This window comes from Argiope bruennichi, chromosome X2 (assembly GCF_947563725.1).
Source record: "Argiope bruennichi chromosome X2, qqArgBrue1.1, whole genome shotgun sequence".
Taxonomy (NCBI): Eukaryota; Metazoa; Arthropoda; class Arachnida; order Araneae; family Araneidae; genus Argiope; species Argiope bruennichi.
Window position 1 is genome coordinate 128,708,473 of NC_079163.1, and position 24,884 is coordinate 128,733,356.

General features: G+C 29.4%; 1 protein-coding gene across 1 annotated transcript in view; it reads left to right on the forward strand.

Moving 5' to 3' along the window:
• The first annotated feature begins 17,525 nt into the window (after positions 1–17,525).
• Positions 17,526–24,884, forward strand: part of LOC129960791 (uncharacterized) — a 148,263-nt gene continuing 140,904 nt past the window's right edge. Inside the window, exon 1 of the mRNA XM_056074436.1 lies at positions 17,526–17,901. The gene's annotated coding sequence lies outside the window, so the exon portion shown is untranslated. The remainder of the gene's footprint in view (positions 17,902–24,884) is intronic.

Below are 24,884 nucleotides of genomic sequence, written 5' to 3' on the forward strand. Positions count from 1 at the left end.
TTTGCTACTGTAGAAATGTAGCCCAGTTTTTTCTGAAAACAACTATTTCAGGAAAAAGCCGCTTTCTTCTATGTTTTCCTTCTGCTATTTTCCTTTTAAAGATAATTGTCTTCCTCCTTTGTTTACAATAACTGTTTTAACTGTAAGAATTAATTTATTTTAACCATAATAAGGTGCAATTTGAAGATACTCGAGTATTGTTTATTAAAAAAATTGATAATTTTGAATATTTGGCAAATGAGAAGGACGACCCCTGAATCAGGACTACTCTTTCCATACTTCCTCACCACACCAGCGGGGAGACATTTAATCCCCACAAATTTAATGTGCACTGGGTACCCTTTCAGGGTGTATCTTTATTGAAATCAAATCTAGAATTCACAATCCTGCGGTTTCGAGACTCGATAGACCAATTTGGATCCACAAGCAAAAGAGTCAAAATAATAATTGACTAAGAAAAATTAAAGATGAAGAGAGTTCTGGCACCAATTTTCGCTTTTCATTCTTAAGGCAGGTTGTTTAATATATTTTTTGATTATTTATAAAGGATTATTCATTAACGAAATTATTTTCTTTTACTTCATATTTTGAAATTGATGCGATTACGATTTATATGCCACTGCCATCATGAAGTTATTACATTGTTTATGTTTCAAACATTCTATTCGAAATTTGAGCACATTCCCTTTCGTTGGGTAACTTTAATACATCCATGGGTGTATATTTTGTTCCAAATTCTTTATTCTGAACCCCCTCCCCCTATACATACCAAAAAATTCAGTGATATGAGCTTCATCTCTCGAATTTATCAAATAACACATGAGATACGCAATTCTCCTACCGAAAAAATTCTCATTTAAAGCCTGTATTATTCATTAACGAAATTATTTTCTTTTACTTCATATTTTGAAATTGATGCGATTACGATTTATATGCCACTGCCATCATGAAGTTATTACATTGTTTATGTTTCAAACATTCTATTCGAAATTTGAGCACATTCCCTTTCGTTGGGTAACTTTAATACATCCATGGGTGTATATTTTGTTCCAAATTCTTTATTCTGAACCCCCTCCCCCTATACATACCAAAAAATTCAGTGATATGAGCTTCATCTCTCGAATTTATCAAATAACACATGAGATACGCAATTCTCCTACCGAAAAAATTCTCATTTAAAGCCTGTATTCATTTCGGTTTGTAACATTTTCATTGAAATGGCTTCAAAATACATAAATGCAACTACTTGGAGTTTTTACTTTATGAGCAGCCTGGCTAAGTGATGGTCTTGGCTGTAGATGATGCATTTTCCAACATCGTCTCTTGTGTGAATGATATGTCTCTCTGAGCATTCTAAACTGTTTTATATGCTTCAAAGTTATCTCTAATTCGTGTTATGGTGAGTCTGCTCAACGGATTAATGCGGAAATGTCACCGAAACCACCTTGCCTATCTGCAGAATTCTGTCGTTTCCAACGAACTTTGATACAAACATTCCTTCTTCAAAATTTAATCCGAATTTGGTCATTATTTCTCAACCATTAACTCTGCAACAAAAATAAGATTCAGTTACTTAAAGTGTGGGAATATTTTTCATTGCAACACCTTATATTTTGAAACCCTGAAACCTTGATTAAAATGAAACTAAGCATGAAATATGCATTAATTACGATAGAAATTTGAGTGTTTCAAGATTGAAAGAGCAGAATTTCTAGATCCTAATGCATCAAAGAACGTTAGTCTACTTGGTATAGTTAAATATATTGGAATCAGATATATAAATTCAATGTGGTGTAGAAGTTTGAAAAAGATTTGATGGCCATCCATTTCATGTGATTGCAGTTGAAAATATATCTGAAAATCGTTCAATAGCTGTTGTAAATGCAATGCGTGATTCCAATCAATAAATTTATTTTGAATTGAAGTTAAATTTATTTTATGTTTCTAAAAAAGTAATAAAATTAAACTATGCTCAATAAATCTAAAGTTTAAAAAAAATAGTTTTGCTTATTTGCGATGGTGAACCTCAACAGCTTTTGAGAATTGATTTGGAATCGTTGCTATTACTTTAGGTGCATAAAGTTTAAAGATTAGCTGTAGAACTTGAAAAAATTGGTAAGATGCCAGATAGGACTATCCTTTACATTCTTACTTTGAAGTTAATTAAGGATTAAATGTAACACTTCAAATGAGCTGACCAGAGAAAAAGTTATGAATATGTCAGTACAAAATAAAAAAAGTGTATTTGAATGACATGTGTATACATTTGCCTTATATACACGATGCTTATAGAAATATTATTTAAACATTTCAGATATTTAGAACAATGTGCTAACAAATAGTTTTTCCAACGTGTTGAATGTTTGTTGGAATTTTCGAGTTACTTCAAAAATGCAGCGTAAAACAACAATGTAGTGAGACGTTAGGTGACAGGCACATTTTGTGTTACTTTGACGTCACGTGAATTGAGCCCATTTTTTACAACTCGTTTATTGTTTTATTCGTTAGAATTTCTGAGTCACTGGTACGACTCAGTTGGATATAACAGGCAGTTAGGAATTAAGTGACACATGTATGCTGCGTTACTTTTACATCACGTGGATTGAGATCTTTCTTTCCAACGTTAAATGTTTATTTGTTAGAATTTCTGAGTTATTTATATGGCGCAACTGGAAATAACATGCAGGTAGATGTGAGGTGACATGTGCACGTTGGGGAAATTTTAAGTCACATGAATTGACTAAAGTCTTTGGGCCACGTAATATTCTCATTTAAAAGAAGCATATGAAAAATATCGGATATATAATCAGTAGGATAGAAGAAATTAGCATCTGCCGAATTTCGATTAATTTTTAAAGAATTATGAAATTCATCCTTTGTTAGAATACAACGAATTAATTCCTGCAAAAGGAAAGCAGTTCTAGATTGAATGAAATTATTTTATATTAATGTATTTTAAACAGCCGTCATGCTTCATGTTTACTTAATTATTAAAACAATTTTGGAAGAAGTCTTTGCAGGTTATATTTTGATGCTCTTTTATTTATTACGAAATAATGCGAATGAGCAAGAAAATAAACAATAATAAAAAGACATGTATATATTTTCTCATTTTAAAATTATTTTCGATATATATTTCTAAAAAGGATTGGAAATCAAATGTAAATTGGGCAATGTCCGACTCGGTGATTTGTAAAAACATTTAATGGTGGAATTTACACTTTGTATATTCAATATTTCTATTCGGGATAAAAAATAAATGAAAATATATGAAGGATTTTGTTTTTATTTTGCATACAAAGAAATATACTCGATGTTTTGAAATTAAAATCAGACTATGAAATATTTTGCATATCAAATTGACTGATTAAACAATAGAAGGGAGATATGAAACATGAAACGTCAGTCTATAAGAAACAACTCAAAGAGAGACTTAATCTTCACTAAAATTAAAAAAAAAAAAGATATTTAAATAAGACGGAAGAATTTAATATTCAAATGATTTTAGGATTCTTGCTTTCAAAATATCATATAAATATTAATTTTTGCAATGAAAATAAATCGAGATTCCTTTTCTTCCGTATTTACAATAAAACATTTTCATTACTTTAATACCAGGAATTTTGAATTTCGCTGTATTTGAAAAAAAAGAAGAAAGGGGGAATTTAACAATTTTAAATCTTCATTTTATTAGATTTTTAGGAATTTTTTATTATTAATTTTATTTTTATTTGAATGATTTATTCTGATTTTTTTTATTTAGTGGATTTGAAAGCGAATTTCTTAAAGATCTGCCATGTACGTGATCCACGGCGATATAAGGGTGAGAATCTTCTGGTTCTCTTTTCATTAACAAATACAATAAGGGTGTTGGGTTTGCTATCACAAACCGACAATAGGCTGTATCTTTTTGTGAGTATTGAACGCATGAGCCGAGCGGTAAGAAGGGTTGTAATGCTTTCACCACATACCCATTTTAATTTCTGTGGTGATGCTGTCATTCAGATAACCCTAAACAGTAAAAAACAAAACAAAAACATAGGTAATATACCTCTTTATCTTAATTCGACCATTATCTCCTTCTCCTTACGATGCATATGTGCCTGATCACGTGAAAATCATCTCAGCTAAAATGTCAACATGTTAGTGTGGCATCGGAGTTTGAAGAGAGGGCACCATCTTAGGAATCATTCAACTCATTCTACTATATTGCGTTATCCATTTCAAAATAGTTCTTTTGTTTCTTCAAATGGGGATTTAAATCCGCCCCGTTAAATGAAGCTATGCCATCATTAATGATGTTTTCACAAATATCATTAAATTTGTTTGCGCTTATTTAATTAATCAAGATATAATGTGAAAACTTGTTTGAAGATTTGAAGAAACAAGAAAAATTAAATGATTTTGAAGATTACACAAAATTCGAAGGATATGATCCATTCCGGTACAAAATATTTCCAAGCGATATCTTTAATGACCATATCCTAGATGGTTTGCAGTCTCATTTTGAACGGAAATGATTGGCGAATTAAATTCTCTTAATGGATTAGAAGAATAATTGTTCTGTGATTAAATTCATACCGCTTCTAGATAAAAGATTAGAAAAATAAGTCGACTTCCAAAATCTGTTACTTGAGGAAAGAATTAAAGGACATGAAAGTATAAAAATGAATGGATTTATTTTGAATCGGCTGAGAATTTCAGGAGTTTTATAGAATTTTTCCTCCAAGAGTATAGAATTTATGTAGATCGAATCTCAGCTGTTATTTATCTTTAAAGATAAAGTCGCAATCACAGGCACATGAAAAAATTTATATCGTCTTATAGTTAACTGCAAGATATTTTATCGTTGTGTTATCAGCTGACCGGTTTTTTCATCTCATAACATGCTTAATGGATTAAATATTGGTACAACGCCATTTACGAGCGTCAATCAAACTGGATTCACTGGCAACGCTTAATCACGGGACTTCATGAAAATTACTTTAATTGTTAACACTATCAGCAGTGCTCATTCTTCAATTTTCTGTGTATTGACACAATATTGACTGTTATCTCCTTTGCAGGATAAAATAGCAATCACAGTCAAGTGAAAAATGTTTATATCATCTAGCATTTAACAGTAAGATGTCTTAACGTTGTGTTATCAAGTGACCTTTTCCCTCTCATAACATGCTTAATGGATTACAATACTGAAATGGAGCCATTCACGAGAGTCAATCAAAGCGGATTCACTGGCTACCCTTAATCACTGGACTTCTTGAATATCGATTTAATTATTAACACTATGAGCAGTGCTCATTCTTCGAGTTTTCATGCACATATACGATAATCTGTGTTTTATGTTTTAACTTCGTAAGAATCGAATATACATTTTGGATCTCTTCTCTTTGCTCAATTAGATCCAAAATTTAATAAAGATTTACAAATTAATGTTGTCACGATCATCTATCAAATTCTCGTCTATCTTTTTCTTTACATTTTTAAATCATTAAGCTGATATACTGCAAAAGAAATAAATGCATAGGAAGTCTACCTTCTGACGGATTTAATTCAAAATTGAACAATTTTAGTGTAAATACCAAAAACTGAAATTCTTCGATTAAACTTACTGCATTTTTAATTACATCTCTCGGATAGGAAAATCTATAAGCAGTGAAGCGTTTGAAGGATTTAATCCAAATTTTGATATAAATATATAAATAGTACATCGAATTTCATCAATTAAGCTTGAAATATTTTTGTCCGAATAGACATGGATGGACAGACTTACCGTCTTTTCTCTGATGAATTAATCCAAAATTCTATATAGACCTTCAATTTTAATGTAGAGACCATATATCAAATTTCGCTTATTTCGCCTACTCTCCATTTGAAGAGACAAGTCCATTTTATTCACATGCAGTCAGCTGACCAGACTGACAGAATTCCAAAATCAAAAAGGATTTATAGGTAATCAAATATAGGACATTTAAATATTTTCTTAATAAAGGTATATAAAAAAATATTTAAGTGTCTAAAATTTGGAGATTTATCAAAATCTCGAGGTAGAATGCTTTTAACTATTTATATAGGTACACTCTCTTTGCCCATTGCCATTATATAGGTACTATCTCTTTGTCGTTCTTAAAAGTAAAAACTGATATAAGAATGCATATTCTTTTGAAATAACTGCTGATATTTGTCTTCCTCCATATTCGGTAATAAATTATATAAAATAATTATGGTAGTAGAAATAGAATTGGTTATTCTATATCTTTTGAACTAAAAAATGTAGAACCATGAATTGCATATAAAATTACTTTAATGTTGGTCTTGTGTGTATAATAGAACGACAAAAGATGTGACATCTACCGAAATAAATGTAGGAGTATAAGTTTGTGTCAGGCATTAAATTGAATTAAAATAAATGCGATGTTGAAGAAAAGAATATTAGTTCAATTTCTAAGCGGATTAGGGAATAAGTAAATGACCAATGTCTTTTCCGCTTAATGAATTCGACAAATTTATGTTTCGTGAAAATGCAATTAGTTCAGGTTTGATGCAAATCGTAATAAATTCGACCAGTTTATGTTGCATGAAGATATAGATATTTAAAATTCGACGCAAATTATAAAATATGTAAATCTTAACTCATTTGATGAGATCGACAAATGTATGTTGCTTGAAGATATAATTAATGGTTGTTGATTGAAATACTCAAAATTAAAATTATAAAAATAAGCATTAAGTTATGATAAGAATAATCCAGTTCCAATTATGAACTCTTTATATATTTTTATTGATAAGATAACAGAATCTAATTATGCAGTTAGCACTAATAACAGTATATATAACAGTATAGTATAGTATTATAAGTAACAATAATAAATTTTAAATTTACAGTTAAAAATTGTATTTAATTTCATGAATAACTTATTTAATTCATTATTATGCGAATTAGAGCCAATACAATCTTGGAAATAATAAAGTGTAATAATTAAAATTATTTAGTGCATTGACTGATTGCTTATAATGCGATAATCGATTTTGAAAGAGTTTAAGATAAAAAAATTTTCCTCAATGTTTTATGAAAAAAGTTTTGCTTAAAAATATGCATTTTAGAGTTAGTTCTCTATTGTATAACTGGGAGCAATTTCATTCTGAACTGTTACTTTTGAAAAGACTTGTGATTATGAAATTCTTAAATTTACAATTTTTAATCAATCTATTTTATTTGGATTTGAAATATTGGTTGATGAAGAATCAAATTGAGATTGAGAAGAAAACTGAAGCGCAATTCTAACAGATTCACAATAGAAGGCATTAAAATATTTGGTGTTTCAATGTTTCTACAAAGAATTATTTCATCGAATTAGTAAGTAATCTCTAAAGATAATTCCCCCTAATACATACAATAAAGTAATACGCTTGCATACAAGCAAATGATTAAAGATTCCCCTTTAAATCTCAATTCAAATCAGTAAGCAGTCATTATCTTTTTAAGGCCTTATCTCAATATGATTCCTCCTCTTTTAAAGAGAGCGCATAACAATATTTTAATGATGCGTCCTTTCAATACACTTCATGCATAATTTAGGATTGTTCGGAAAGAAATGATTTTTGGCACCATTATGCATTTCGATTTATGAGTTGGATTTAAAGAGTCATTAAAATACAGTTCATTTTCATTTTTTCTGGAATACAATTAATTGGGAGATTCATTAGTAAGATTTTCATTGTCGGGGCTTAAGATATAACTCATTAATTAATAGCTTTTCAAATAAGAATCGAAACTTATTAGTTACACTAATTTAAAGATTAATGTTTTAAGCATTCAGATATAATTTTTGTACAATCCTTTGTTATGCATAATCGCTTTCACGCAGATATTTAATAAATTAATGCCATTTATCATAATGAAAATGTTTTTTTAAAACTGTTTAAACATGCAATGAGAGGCTAGAAAAGGTTTACAGTTTCGTTTTATTGCTAAAATAAAAATAGGATGAAATGCAAAGTAAAAATGATCGAATAGGAAACTGTTTCTAAATTTTCTCGTTTTTCTTGATTGAATTTTATACAAATAAAGTTTAAAAATTGATTGGATAAAAAAAATCGGAAAATTTAAATATCGTAATTTAAATCAGTACTTGAGTAAATAATGCGAAATTTCCTGCCTCACATAAGATTTCTTAACATTAAAAATTGGATAATATTTGATATTTAAAGTAGTGTTAAATTGATTTTTTAGCTACATATAGATCAATGTCATTCTAGAAAACACATAGTTTAGGTATTGAAACCATGCTCTATTGTATTATTATGTTATATCATTTTATTTTTCAGTTCAATTTCCTGTTTCGAAGAGCCATTTCTGAAGAATTTGATCAATTTTGAAATAGGGTCAGTTAAGTTGAGGGATTGAAATGATGGATAGAAAACGCAATGTTCGCATAATGTTTTTATGTTCTATCAGCATTATCGTGCCACATTTTTTTATTTTTCTGTTTTTCATGGGGAAGAGAAGAGTACTGATGAAGTAATTTATAAATATGAAAAACTGTCAGCTTAACTTAGTCATTGCAATATTAGAAAACGCATTGTTCACGTAATAATTTTATGCTCTATTGGAATTATTATGTTATATCATCTTAATGCTTTGCTTCATATCTTGATTTGAAGAGAAGAGAGGAGTTACTGATCAAGAATTTCATAATTTTGAAATACGGTAAATTTAGTTTATTTTAAATAGGAGAAATATGACGAGATTAACATAATATTAATCCCCTATTTTGAAACTACTCGTAGATACTTTTGGAGCGTATACGTGGTCACTTTCTACGGTGATCAAATGAGGGAAACTCCAACAGTGATCTTCCTTTCCCATGCTTCCGACTCATATCAATGTGATGATAGTTGGCTCTCGATAGCATATTTGATGCATAACAAGTAAAGAGTCATGACGGAAGCCGAGACTCAACGATTAGGCCCTCAAGTTCCCGATATTGGTCAAATAAAAGTACCTACCATTCAGCCATCAACTTGTCAGTATTGTTCAAATAAAAATATCAAACATTCAGAAACATACGTGCTCATTTTCTATGGTGATCAAATAAGGTAAATTCCTCAGATGGTCTACATTTTTTGAGATTCCGACTTATATCAGTGTGATGACGGTTGACTCACGGCATCATATCTAATGCACAACAAGCAAAGAGTTATGACGGAAGCCGAGACTCAACCATTCAGCCATCAAGTTCCCAATATTATTCCATAAATGTATCTCTTAAGTAGAAACGGATTAATGTTTTCAAGCTTGAGCACAACTACATTGGATTGGAGTTTGATCCACGACTAGATGCGATATATTACATAAAGATATATTCGGCAAGCTGCCGCAAAAAAGTTTTTGAGATAGACTGCACTTAGCATATTAATTCACGGAATATTTAAATTAAAAAATATTATTGAATGTTTTTATACAGAATGTCCATTATTAATATTAATGTTAATATGTGTGCATCTATAATCCAGAAAAAGCTATAAATTACATGATGATTTTCAATTCATGAGATTTCAAATACTTGCTTTTCTGAATTCTTCAAAGAAAAGGAATATCATTCTAATATGATGGATATTCATTTCAATTATGGCGCAACACTTAATTTTTAAACTGTTAGAAAAAGACATATATTCACAACAGAAAAACTAAATGTCATAAAGAATTACATATTATGCTCTTTCAATCAATAAATCTAATTCTGAAAAAATACAAAGTCTAAATATTCACACAATTCTTTTTATTCTTTTTAAACGTGTTTAGTAAAATAGTTTGAGAAACTGATATTTTAAATAAAAAAAGTTCTACTCTTCTGCGGCTAAATCTGACCAAGTTATGAAGCTTTGGATTTCACTATTTTAGACAAATTGACTGCCGCCTTGTGGATAAACCATGAGCTTATTAAAAGATCATCCACCAATCAGCCATTGATAAGTTCTAAAATCGTTTCAAAACTTTATAATTCAAGTGTCAGAAGAGTTTAAAAAGTGGCATGTTAAGATTATTTTGTTAAATATGTACAACAGAACATATACTTGTATAAAGATTTAGATTTTCAACTTTCAGCAGTACATTCATTTTCCAAATCATTTTTCTAATTGAAACAATATGCCTGTTACTAAAGATTTATAAATTTATTTTTGCCACAAGCAAACGCTGAACACCCTATATACTTAATACGCATAATTTGCCATTAATGCTTAAGGAAATTAAAAAAAATTTAAATAAATTATTCTACTAAAAGTAAATTATAAAATAGAAATGCGTGATTTTTATTATGATAAAGATTATAAAACTTCTTCAAGAATGGAACGAAATCTATATTTGGGCTGTCTTCAAACACCTAATGTATTTTAAAATTAAATTCTGACAAAGAGCTCTTTCAGCGCTGACTTGGAAGAAACCGAAAAATCATTCAGTGAAAACAAGAGCTTTTCACAATTCCCTGCACAAAATGGAATTTTGAAATAAGCCAGAGATGCCACTCTGTTTGGGGCGGAATGAAATAAACTTCCCTTTTTCTTGTCTTTCAACTGAGCGTCTTTCTGAATAACTTCGTAGTCAATATTTCTGGGGATAAATTTACTTTTGTTGGGAAAATAAGGTTACGTAAGAGTAAAAACAAGTTATTTAGGAACCAAAAGTGAGATGCAGACAAATGTTTGGAACAGTCACATTCTAAGCATGGTATTTGGTTTTCAGTAGTATTAGAATTTGAAAAAAGGTCTAGAATTTTCTTTTCTTTCCAGGAAAATGTGGTGACAAAACGATATATTTAATTTTCGGTCTTTGACAAAGCGGCTTTTTTATAGGTATAGATAATTCATTGAAATGCCTCAAATTAAGTTCTAGTTCATAAGCACGTACACAATGAATTACTTACTTATTAATTGCCTAAAAATTGTCTTCGAATCTACAGATATCACTAATGTAGGAAATATTTGAAATGATCAGATGTACGGAGTGATATGAAATATTCATACAATATATTTTCATTAAAAATTTTCAATTTAGATATAGTAGTACTTATTTATTTCAATTCATCTATTAGGGTAAACAGAAATTCGAATAAATATATAAATCTTAGAAATTAAATAAGCAATGTCAGGCACATAACACTTGATCAATAAAATTAAATAAAAAGAGACATTAGCAGTAGAAATTTCGTAGTGATTGACATAAAAAAGGAAACCATAAAATAGATTCTATACGAGGGATCATTTTGTACAAATATGTCAATTAAAATTGCATAAAGAAATTGAAGTTATTCTCGTCTCGCAAGAAGAATTCAAGGTAGTTGAATGACCATCATCGCGACAGCAGCACGGACGAAGTTTGAGTCCTAATGGCTATCAACAACCTCGGCACCAACCCTGCCATAGAAGATACGCATAATCATGAAAGTAAAAATGACACTCCTTCACACCCTCCGGGAAGCGAGAACCAACTATCATATCGCGAATTTCTTGTCCTCATATTGGGATTAAAATTACAAAAGAACGATACAAAACGTTTCGTCTATTTAAATGTTTTGCCCCCCCCCCCTTACGTTTAGGGAAGGTCACTGACTGTCTCCTCTCCTCACATTGTTCCTATTATTTACCAAATTTTGAGGTTCGGGTTTGGAGAAGGAAGGCTGCCGTCCTTCTGTCCACAACCCGATTCTTTTAAAACGTATGAGGGCTTTATGTTCATGAAATGTTAGTCATGGGAGAAATGTTTGATGCGGAAGCTTGGAGATAGGATGCTAGCTTAGGTGTTGTCCTCGTCATCTGATTGGAGTTCAAAATGACGAGGTCCTTCCTAAAATAGCGCTTGTTTGGCTTCCAAAGGCAAGCGTTAATATAACGACACTATACTTACTAAACCGAATTTTGATATGTTTCAATTTTTTCTTTTTTATTCCAAATCTATTCGGTAGAATCAAGCTTCGAAAAATTCCAATGACATTCGAATTCCAATTAAAAATTTTTAAAAAATGGGAATTTTTAATTTAAAAAAAAAAAATTGGACACTCACACATACTTGATTTCATTTATTGACCATTGTTAAAAGAATCTATAAGTTTCATCTTCACAAGCCATTGCTTTTTCAAACCAATTGTATATTTCCCATATGTGCCCTAAAAATTCAAAATATATTCCAGTGTAATGGCTTCATTGATTTCTGTTTTTCCCTACCTTTCGATTCATTGTGACTAAAGGGACTAAAAGGGACTCAATTGATTATTTGTCTTTTTCACTGGAATGATCTTAATCAGACCTTGGAAAACAGCTCTTTAAAGGAAATTCAAGGACTGTAATAGATACATAAAAAGTGCATATTTGATGTCACTATGCAGCAAAGAAGGCATGGTTAATGGATGTTACAGACAGTCGATGAACTGAAATTCTTTTCTCTAATTAATTAGAAAATTTTGGCCCAGAAAATTTCTCCATCTAGAAAATATTCAAAGAAACGCTATGCTATTCAAATAATTTCGATTCTAAAAGAATCTGCAGTTATATGATTAGTTACAAATAGTTTCGATTCATTATTCAAGAATGTATCAATAAAAAATAAAACGGTCTAGAAAATGATTCCAGAAAAAAATGAAGAGAAATTGTTTCAATCAAATTTTAAATGAAGAGCTATTTATTTCTTCTTTATAAAATTTATCAAACATCTTCAAAAAGATCCCATGATGTGTTTAAGTATAAACTCAGAAACAAACGCAGATCGAAATATAAATTACATGATAACAATATTGTACGACAGCCATTTTTAAAAGTAATTTTTGTAATAAGCGTTCAGAATTCCCTTTCCCATCAATAATACGATTGTTAGCACTAATGGACTAATTAGCCTACAGTTACAAAGATTTTTTTAATCATGAAATATTTCGAGAAATGAGATCCTAATTGATGCTTGTCTAAGAATGTGCACCAAGCACTGTATTAACGATACCATGAATGTATCACCCTTGTTGGACATAACTTCATATCCTGTTCATGTCCTCTAAGCAATAGCAATGCAAAGAAGGTAAAAGGGAACATAAAGTAGTGGACAGAATTTTGTGTAAATATTATAATCATTGCTCTGGAAAAATATTTGTCAATGGTATTGAAAGGGAACATTTCAGTATCATGTCCTTTTCTTGAATTTGTGCTTCAAAAGGTCACTAACCTCCATGCATTTTTCATAAAAGAAATTCTAATATACTGCATAATCCTTTAATGAATTTATCATGAGTTTTGAATCCCCCTGCACATCGATTTCTGTTGAATGAACGCTTAGTTATTTTTAACATTTTTAATGGATTATCATTGCAAAAATATTGTGAATGAGACTGCAGTGAATGCAAGTGAATCATCAAATGCAAATAAGAAATTATTAACTGCACATTGCGCCTCGACTGAAGGTGACGCAATCAGGATGCGCTGTCATCCTTTCTGGGTATTTTAGACTCCTTATGTACTTTTTCACACTCTTTTTCATTTTCGCTCTGAACCAGTACGCGTATACGTACTCAGCCGAGGTACAACTTGAAGGCCGTAAGTTTGTTATGTTTCAATATTGAAAATAAATTTACTGTACATTAATCTGGCCTTGTGACTAGAAAGCAACCATCATAAAAACACCATAATACAGCACCTGACGTACAACATGATGAGCAGGACGTATTATGAAGACCAATCAATCTTTTAGATCTTATTTACGTGAAACCAAATTTTCCCCTGAACTTAATAATTTTGATAAGTTTTCTTAGTGAATAGTGGTATGGAGAGAGATGAGATATGTGAAATATTTGTACTATTTGACTTCATGTTGATCTTTAATAAGGGATAAACAATAAATAACTGGAGAGGTAAAATATGTGGTACTTTATAACGCAGACCTAATTTCTAGCTGAAACAGTAATCGAATTTCACCATGAACACTTTTATTCTATGGCTTTTGACTTGACTTATGAATTTTAAAATATTTAATATATCCAAGGACTTGACTCTATCGCGAAATACGATTTTTTTGCTTTGCATTGAACTCTGTACTTTTTTTGCCTGATTCTTTTCCGACAATGAATATTTTAGTTCCAATTCGATTTCGACTCAATATAACCTAATTAATGGAAAAAGATTACTTATTAATTGTAGATAAAAAATTATAATTAGTTACTTTTAAATTTAGAAGAAAAGTATCCTTTTCAATCGTATTCCTATCTTATTTAATCATCAAAATCTATCCAAATCTTAAATCGAAAAGTTTTGATTTTAAAAATGCGTTGTAAAGCAAATGAATCTAATGTACCACAATTTATTCTTCAGAAATATATATGAAGAGTAACAATTATAAAATGGTTATTAACTGAAGACTAAGCACAGCCCCCCCCCCCGAAAATCGAAATTCCAAGTTGAGTTTGAAAATAATTGCTATAAACTTTTCCCGTAATAAGCGATTTTCATTAGAGATTCGCAAATCAAATTTTCTAAGGTATTAAGAGATTATTCGGGTTTTATCGAAAAAGAATTATTATTGAAGCCATCGGAGGTATGCATTTTAAAAATCGTTTACAAGATTCGAAAAAGAATATCAGTTGTACATTTAGAATGAATATTGAACTGAAAATGTATTTAGCTACAATGCTTGGACATTTGGGAAATGAAATCAAGAGAAACGAATCAGTTTTAATGAAATATCTTAGTGGGTTTCCGAGCTGTTGTGAAGGAATCTACAGATAACTGGTGTATAGTATAAATCTGTTTCTTCTTGAATGAAATGTATTGCGAAAATATTTAAAATTCCATCCTTCTGTTTTTTTATTATAATGCAATGAATTTGTCTGTTTTATTGAGTTTTCTTGCCAAAAATGTGTACTTTAATCATTTTGCACAACGTTCATGATTAAATTATAAAATCTCTTTACTATTAAGAGGAAATCTAGAAATGATAGGCGTATAAGATCTTGAACTGTTGTAGTCGGAAAACGCTTAAAGATTTATCATGGTATCTTTGAAAATAAGATAATAATGTAGAATTATAGAATAAATATAATGCGATTTCTTTATTTGTTGGGATTTTTTTTTCTTGTCGTAAAAGTTTATTTTAGTCGTTCTAAACTACACGCATTTAAAAAACAAATAAAATAATGAATGATTCAAATAACTAAATGTGACAATTCACATGGGAGAAATGACATATGTAAAATAATGGAAACATAATGAGTGAAACAAATAAAAAAAAATATAAATGGATGAGAGCAATATACAAAAAAAAAAAAAAATCAAAGCAAGGAGTAATCAAGGTTGATTAAATGAAATTTCAGTAAAAAAACGAGGAAGGGTTTTACAAAAATACTAAATTTTCAAGGTTTTCACGCTTATAAAGTATTTTAGAGTTAAAAACGATTATTAAAAGCTATATTCGCCAAAAAGTGTGAAAAAAATTAAAATTAGAATGATATGTGAGATAAATCAGCAAGAATAAAACGGTTTAAGTGAGCAGAGAGTGCCATATGGAGAGGGTTGTCAAATCGACATTAAACTCTAGCATAGAAAGAGTTAGTTATAAACCAATGGAAGGCTTAGTAGAATGTAATTTGTTGCGAATTCAAAAATAAGAACGAAGAAATCAATGATTGTTTTAGTTTATACTTCTGAAAACTAAAGTACTCATGAATTTTATAAAGATTCTGATATTTCTTGAGAGGGGAATCAGCCATTACTAGTTTCCTTGTCTCCTTAAATAATATTGTTTAATAGTCTCATTAAAAACCTTGAAGTTTTTTAGTGGTATATAATGCTAAAGTTCTTTCAATCAGTATCATTAATAGTTCAATGCTCATAAGCTATCTCTCACAGTTGATTTTATACATATTCAAGTTAAACATCAAGAAAAGGATTTCCATGAAACTTAAACTTGTGACTGCGTATATGCGAATTTTATAAATAAATTAAAATAAATACAATTTTTTTCATGACTTTTGTCACTAAGAAACTGGGTTCTTAGTGACAAAAGTGTATTACAGCCAGAAACACTTGGAGAATCGCAGCTCGATAGTTTATTCATGTGCGAATAGGAAGCATTGAGATATGTGGAAATGAGTGTGTATAAGTCAATTGAGATATTCTTCTTTTGAATACTGGTTATTATTCTAATAAATTTCTTAGGATCAATACCTTGATTTCAATAATCATAAAACAATTCCCAATTCGTTAATATTTTTATAGAAAATTTGCTAATAATAAATTACAAGTTTAAGCGTGTATAGAAGTAATTCGTTTCTCTAGTTAACACTTAACTTGGATGAGCATAATGAAAAATTAGCTAGCGAAAAACAATGTTTAAAATTTATAGAATCTTGCATTTAAATAAATTTATTGAGCTTTTAAATGCAAGATAGATAGAAATAATAGAATATAGAAGAAGAAAAAAAAATATCTGAATATAATTACATAATACAAAATTCTTATTTCAAATAAAGGCTCAACTGCAAATATTTCCACTAAGTTTGACCGTTAATCATTGCTTGAATTGAAAGTGCGAAAAATTTCTTGTAATGCAATTGAAAAAATTATCAATGACAGACTTTAAGAGACAGCATTATATTTTTGCCTCATTTAAACTTTAAAAGAAAGAAAAAAATAATGTCATCATTATAAATTATAAATGAAAAATATGGAACATGATCTCAATTGACAAAATACTATATAGATAGTACAAAAGAAATCTAAGCAAGTTTGTTTCCGATTAGTTCTTTTATAGTTAAGCTCCAAAAATATAACTTTATTAAAAAAAAGAACGAATATATTTTTAATTTATTATTCTTTCTTTCAGAGGAAATCAAGAAGATCACTTTGTCTCTAGGATAATATTTCTTTTAATGAAAATGTATCCGAGTGATAAAGTGAAATACTAATAATTCTTATTTAGTTTATTTTGAAAAATATGAAATTATAACAAAAAAATCCGAATTCCCTTTTAATTTATTATTCTTTTTCCCAGAGGAAATCGAAAAAAAAGGACTTCATTCTGTCGGATTACAGTTCTTTGAATGAAAATGTGTCTGAGTCATAAAATGAAATGCTAAGCTCATTTAAGAAAAAACTCACTCCATTTTAAATAATATTTTACTGTTTTCTTACCAAAATGTGCTTTCAAAGACAGGGACACACAAAATGACATTTGCGTATCTAAGGTTTAAATCTCATCTCTACCTGAATTTTAAAATATTGATCAATTTATGGAGATTTTGAGCATTAAAAATTGAAAAATAAATGAAGGCAATTCCACTTCCAATATAGAAGTTTTGGTGACTCATCCAACTGATTTTTCGATGAGTAGAAAGGGGGAGAGCGGGAAAGATAGGAATAATCTGCTTCCTACAGTCCACTGGCGGACAGAGGGCGCTGCCGTAGCTAGGATCACGTGGGGATGTGCGAGAGCATCCCTTTGCTCTTCTTCATCTTTCCGCATCTGTTCACTAACTCTCTCCGGCATCCGACGAAGCAGATCGTTTCTCTTGAAGCTCTTGGTCACATTCTGCGTTGAGAGGACAATGTAAGAGGCCCGAGCCTCCGTGTAACAGTCGTCAACTGATTAAACTGATACTTTGCGGTTTAACCACAATGTTCTTTCTTGCACCAATGGGATTGCATGTAGTTAAATAATTAGTTGTAGAATTTGTCCAAGAAACTTTTTGAGTGTTAAATATTGTAGGAGAAAGGACTCCACTGAAACACTTGAGAAAGTTCTCAAAGTTAGAAACTTTTGCTAACATTGAAACAGCCTTGGAAAATTTTTTCTGACAGGACATACAACTGAAAACAACGCAGATAAATAACCATTCTCATTGCTTGCAACTCTGACTTTCTTAGGAGCAGGTGAGTTTTTTTTTAAAGTTTCAGAATATTTGGAATGTAAGTCTTGGAAAAGATTTTCTACGTGGTAATGTAGGAAAAATTGTGAATCTCAGAGCTGCGAGGATCTATTTAGGTCCTACAACCTTGAGATCAAATTATTTTGCTCAGAAAATGAATAGTTTCGGAAGAATTAAATTATAATTTTGTGACATATGAATATATTATATTTTAAATTATTAGAATGTATATCATTTATCGAAAAGCATTTAAGCTTTTTAGATTTACTAATTATTCAGATAATCTGAAAAAAATTATTTAATTTAATCGAAAAAACACGAAATCAATGAATTATCTATTACAAGAATTACCTATGAGACATTTTCAGATTTCAACAAACTTTATACATCTAAAAGATATGCAGTAAAAATAAGTATTTTCTTAATTACATTTAATGAAAACAATATTTCTATTATAACAGAGAAGAGTGTCTAGAAGCATGTCATTTTTAAATACAAGAAGTTTTATAATTTAACCAATTTTATTAAATCTGATATATACAAAGCTGCTTTTGAAAAGTAAAACATAGAAGATATGCCTTTAATAATAAAATTTTTCAGAATTTCTTTAGAAAATGGGAAATTCTTACAACTCATATAGTAGACCAAGTAGCTTAAAACTTGCCCTAATGCAGTATGTTCCTTACAGTGAATAAGTATGTAATGAGTTTGAAATGCCTTATGGAAGGATAATATATGAAGGACTATTCATTTTGGAGAAACTTTATACATTTGCATGAAAACTGCACAATGCTGGACAAAAAAAATTTAATAGAGAAAAAATAATCGTACTTATAAATGGTTTTAACTAAGTTTAGAATAATTACGTCACACTAAATGAATCAATGTTATCTTTATTATTAATATACTTCATATGAAAATTTGAAATGAAATATTTAATAACGAGTTTAATTTCTACGTCTATTTTATGCAAGTGAGCATTAAATAAAATTGTATGAATATAATAAAAAGTCTTTCTAGTTTTATATCATTTATACTAAATCTGATACCTATGATATAGGTATCTCATTTTCAAGGGGGTATGCTAAAAAAACTTCCCCTTTCAGATTTTACTTTCAGCAATATATATTTAAATTATGTATAAAATTTAAGATAAATAAATTTATAATTATCAAAGTACCATTCAATATTATTCTCATTAATTTAAATAAAACCATTGTCTCACATTGCATCTAAATGATGAAATGTATGGATTTAAAAAGAACCCGATAATTTCTTATTTACCAAAGTTTAAGTAAAGAGCAAATTATGTTTTTCATATAATTTCTCCGTCACTTAAGTATCCTTTTAACTAAAATTTGCAATGACAGAAGAAGGAATAATGTTAACATATTTTAATTCTACGGTCACAGTTACTTATGAATGAAACTTTTTGTTTGAAATTTAATACGATTCATTTAAGTATGTTACCTTAATGTGGTTTATATTTTATAATCCATGATGTTTTAGATACTGGTAAATCACATTATGTTCTAACCAACATAAATATACCAAATTGATAAGTTTGGTTTATATGAAAAAAACAAACAAACGAATTTTCGATTTTACTTTGAAATATGAAGAATGATACAGATGTATTTTCAAATAAGAATTAATGAAATGAGCAATTATATACGATGATAAATAAGTAGATAATTAAGTAAAACAAATATGTCAAGGAAAAGGAAATGTTTATTCATCAGTAAGTTATCTGCTTATCCTTATGCCTTAATAGCTGATGAATCATTTGAGGAAAAGAAATAATGATAATAAAGCAACCGCATATCCGATTTGCATATAAATAATTTTGAAAAGAAAACTTTTAAAGCAGAAAGAATTTCCTTATTTATGTCTCAAACATTAGTATGATATTTCAAGATATTATGTTTGACAAAAAATTACTCTCGTGCGAAAATTCATCGTCTGCGTAAACGTCAGTTGAAATTTGTATCAAAGCATTGGGCATAAAAGATGTGGATTTAGGATTTGACATGAAACGTCACTATAATATGACCTTGGAGCATGAAAATTGTTTTTGAAGAAAAGGGGATAACATGTAGAAAGCAAAGCTGAAGAAGTGTGCGAATAAAATGTCAACTTTTCTTACCGAGATATTATTTATATCACCGTTATAGAGTCATTTAGAGAAATTTCTGTTCAAGCGAAAAGAAAACAGAAATTGTTTGTTCTATTTCTTAGTCTAAAGAAGTTTTTTTCATTTTTAAAATTTCAAAGCGTTACTAATTGTTTCCGGATAAAATAGTGGAATCAATAATAATGACTTTTTGTTTTCAGAATTTTCCAGAAGAACATACGTCCATAAAAAAGTTGCAGAACATAAAATTTTTTCCCTAGGAAATAGTTCTGCTTTATTTTGACACCTTAATATTCTCTATTTATAAAAAAATGGAAACATTTTTAAATGTATTAATAATTTAACTTTAGTAAATATAAAGTATTTGGGTATATAAACCACGTTTTTCGGCTCATATTGAGTTAGCATTGGATGTAAAGGTTTGAACTCATTTAATATTTTAGAGTATATGTGCATCAAAAAGTAAATTTTTTATGCTTTTCAATCCTTTACAAATTTTGCATTGTTGTAGAATAATCAGAGACAAAATCTAAAATCAGAGACAAAGATGACAAATGTATTTTTTCGGCTTACTATACTTTTGAAGTTCAGCATAATTATAAATATATATATTAGTAATGAGACCTAAACAACATAATGCGACATTATTACTTTGAAAACTGATTGAGAAATACCTTTTCTATTTTTTCCTGAAATAAACTATATTATATATAACTATATAATATGTAATTCTATTAAAATAAACTATATATATATATATATATATATATATATATATATATATATATATATATATATATATATATATATATATATATATATATATATATAATGTCAGTATAACTTGCAAAAAATTATAAAATTTATTTTATTTTTATCACTTTCATCCATTTTTCGCTCTTTTGAATGCATTTTGCAGAAATGTATGCTTTGTTTTTTAACAAGTGCAGTTACTTTCACCGTTCATTATTACGTTTATCTGTTTTCTTCTATTTCTTAAGTCATATCTTATTTTAGTTTGTTGCCGACTGAACTTTATTTTAAAAAAATAATTTTACACCCGGAAATTTTTGGAAAGTTTTTAACGAGGAAGAGTGAGTATGGATAGAATGAGCTTATTTGGTGTTTTGTTCGAAGTAATTAGATGAATTCTTGTCATCTTTCGTATAAAGATAGAAATGTATATAGCAAAATTTCTTTCGCTGCTTATTCCAACGCTGTATGAGCACTTCTTCGGATTTTGAGAATCTTTGCCTCTACACCTTTCTTCATTCAAAGAAAAATTGACATATGTGAAGATGAGAAGAATGTGAAACTTCAGGAATGTGATGCTTTGACATGTCATTTGACACAAGAAGGGATCTATGGGCTGTCCCAGGATCATAATTGAGCATTTAAGATCCAGCTTCTAAGAATCTTGCACTGGCGTCTCATCGAATCAGGAAGAAATTGAAGCACTTTGAAATATTCTTCTTTTGTGATTATACGGCAGTGATGAAAAAATTTCCTGTGCACAGCATTTCAGCAATGCAGGTTATCTCGACATATTTTCTCCGAGGAGGGAAGTTTTTAATATTCGTAATCATTGTTTTTGAGTTTTTGACCAGTCAAATGATAATCTTCATTTGTTCAGAGGGAAAAGGCAACATTCATTTAAGTTTAGAAAATAATAACAAAGTTTGGGAACTGAGTAGCATATATCCCTCCGACTTTATACTTGCAAAAAAGAATGAAAACTATTTGTGCCAGACCTTTCTAAGCATTTTCATTCATTTATTATGCACCTTTGTAAAAATGTATGCATCATCCTCTACCAAGAATGGCTGATTTCTTCATTTATATCTGTTTCTTTTCATAATTTAAGATCTAATGCAAGCAGGTTAATGGCACACAGGTCAACACATTTCAAATCAAAGGGAATAATTTTATTCTTACCTAGTTGAGAAGCACATGAAAGAATTGAGTTCATAGAATATTGCTATTCAAGATACGAAAGTCTCTGATTCGTGAATTCACCCCGAGGAAATGGCTCATTACTTCCTGGGAACATTTATGAGAACATTAAAGCCGAGTATGCTCCATTTCCCCATTGCTGATGATATGATTAAGCATTACAGATTAATCACTTCGATGCTGAATGAACGAAATTGGCAATTAGCCGCAATTCACCGATCAACAGAAGTGCTGAACATTAGTCACCGAGGTATTGAAGAGTGAGTAAATTTCATCATGATATCTATACTGGAAATTCTCACTCATTTCTTACTCATACATTTTAAACTGCTTTCATGGCTTTTGTATGCATTTCTCTGAAATAAGGCTCAGTAAAAACTTTCAATTTCTTCACTTTATATCTCTCTCTTTCTATTCCTTACGTTTACGATAAATGTCGCTTATGGTAATAAGGATGATCCATCTGAGGAATAATTCAAGTAGGTTAACAGCAAATAGCATATCTGAGACCTTAAGGAACGATTTTATTCTGAACAAATTCGAAGCGCATCAAGGTATTCAATCTGCAGAAAATTGCTGTTAAAGATATTAAAATCTCCGATTCGTGGATTATTCGAATCACCCATAGGAAATTGCCCATTATTTCCCGGCAACGTTTATGAGAGTATTAATGCCGAGTATGCACCATCTACCGTTTGCGGATGATATGATTTAACATTACAGATTAATAACTTCAATGCTGAACGAACGAAACTGGTATTTCGCCACACTTCAGCGATCAATAGAAGTGCTGCACGTAACATTAGTCACTGAAGTCGTAGGTGTTGAACAGTAAGCAAATTACTCCATGATACGTCTACAGGCAAATCCCACTAATTCGCTACCTCGAGGGGATTCAAATGCTAATGTTTCACAAAATTTTAATCAAAAGCTACTCCCCATCATAAATTATTTCTCACGATGCGGTATTTATTATGATGCATCACCCTTGGAGTCGCGTGCCTTCCTTTAGTTGAACGGTGGCTAAAAGTAATGAGTTATGTTATTGATGAATTAAAAATTCAGAGGATTGGATGGATCATTTTTAATTTCAGATGTCAGTTCATTTTTTGGGTAAAATTTGTGTTTTGGGATTTATTTTAGTAAAAAATAAAAAGTGAAAGGTATGTGCATATTTATGTAACATACAAAAGTCTTATTTAGAGCTTTAGATTTTATATCAGGTATTCAAGATTAATGAAAGCATAAATTATTTGTGATAATAAAACGTACGAATGAAAAGAAGGATTATTAAAGTTAGTAAAATTACAATTTTATTCCTTTTTAATTCCAATTAAACTCATTTATTTGGGTTATTTAAAGTCTTTTATTTGTTTAGAGAATATTTCTTGTGGATGAAATAATTTATCTTTATTTAAGATATAAAAAGTTGAAAAAACGTTGAAACATTGAAATTTTATGAATAAAAATTAAAATATTTATTTACTGAATTGTTAAAAAATTAAATATTCTTCCTATCTAAAATTTAAAGATTTTAAAGATGACATTTTATTGCAACAAATTAGTTGTGTTAAATGACGTAAAATAAAAAAAATGAATGGCAAATGTCATATTTGTCAAATGGTAGATCTGCTTATTTCTTAAAAACATTGCTCAAAAAAATTTCTAAACATGTCATGTAGACATGCAAAAATCTGATTAATATGATGAAGGTTATGAACAAAGTCAGAATCCATTTAAGTTATCTATTCCTTTTTTACAGATAACTTATCAGATGAAATCTTTAGAAATTCGAATGTTTCAGGTAACTTTAGATTATTTTAACCATTTTAATCAAAACTGCATTATCAAATCGCTTTCAATTATTAAATGAAGACATTGTTGTCAGTACTGTACGAAAAATTTCATAATGTCCAACTATACATGAAACGTTGGATTTCACTTTAATTAATCATATTCTTAAAATCAAAATAATAAATAAATAAATAGCTATAGTTTGTTCGTCAAAAAAAATTCCCAGGGAAATAATTTTTATTTTATAAGATTGAAAATAAAAAAAAAATTATGAAAATGAAATTATTTTTGAAAAAATTATTTCACGATCATTTCTTGTATTTTGTTATCTTACAACTCAACCCTCTGGAAATAAAATATTAATAAAATGCCTCCCTATCTCTTCGCTCTTTTATGTGGCTTCCGATTCTACAATTTGAATCATAAATACTTTTGGATCCAGGATAAAAGTCGTCAAAATCGGAAAGCACATTATTTATCAAACATTCTTTTTCTTAACACCATTGATTAACTTTATCACTTTTGAAATGCGCTAAAAATTGTCAAATGGTCACGTGTGGAAATAACCATTGGCAATAGATGCTGGTTTCTTCCAGAATTCCAAGCCCGAAATTGAATTTCTTTCGAAGAAACTTTCTGTTCGACAAATATTTTCGAAGCAGCTATTCTGGCAGGAATGCAACAGCATCAACATCTGCTGCGATATGTGCAGCTGTTTGAGTTGAATTTTTACCGCAAGTCTGAATGACTGACAAAGAGATTGCTTTACCTTTTAGTTGCGTTTGACAAATTGTTTCCTCTTAGCTGTAAATATATTCAAAATGCTCTTGCAATATTTTGGAGTAAAATATTAAAGAATGAGTTTAAAGGAAAGTAAGTCCATGGTTTAAAGCCATACCGTTTTTTTTTTCTTCTTTTTTACAACAAAACACTATTAAATTTTGAAAATGTTCTTTGGAATGTCAAAAATATTTTAAACTAGACGATAATGCTTTTATTGATTTTGATTGATTTATTAGAATTGAGATGAAGTAAGTTTATTACAAGAAAAAAACAAATTATTTTTTGATACTGAATAGATGCCATTTATATCTTAGAAAATGATC